The sequence below is a fragment of the Apaloderma vittatum genome, unplaced genomic scaffold (assembly GCF_000703405.1).
Source record: "Apaloderma vittatum isolate BGI_N311 unplaced genomic scaffold, ASM70340v1 scaffold17105, whole genome shotgun sequence".
Classification (NCBI taxonomy): Eukaryota; Metazoa; Chordata; class Aves; order Trogoniformes; family Trogonidae; genus Apaloderma; species Apaloderma vittatum.
Window position 1 is genome coordinate 1 of NW_009717790.1, and position 331 is coordinate 331.

Consider the following 331-nt stretch of genomic DNA (forward strand, 5'->3'; position numbering starts at 1 on the left):
CTTTTAGGAGCCATGGCCACAGGTCCGTCTTGGTGTGAGAAGGTGCTCCTTGAAGGCTTCAACTTCCAAATGTGCATCTGCTCCGACGGTGCTGGCGCAGGTCTGTCAGGATGCTGCTGCTGTGTGGGAGACGGGCGGTGCCCCTCCGTCGAGTGTTTCCGCCAAGTCTGTCTTGAACCCAGTTTATAAACTGGGAAGTACCAAAGAAGAAAGTAGCCTCAGGTCTTTCAGGTATTGAGCACGAACCCGTCAACAGCCGCGTTCCAGGGGTGTGTTTGGAGGTGGTGGGTGGTGGCTCGGCACGGCGTGCGGGGGGGGCCTCCCCCGCTGG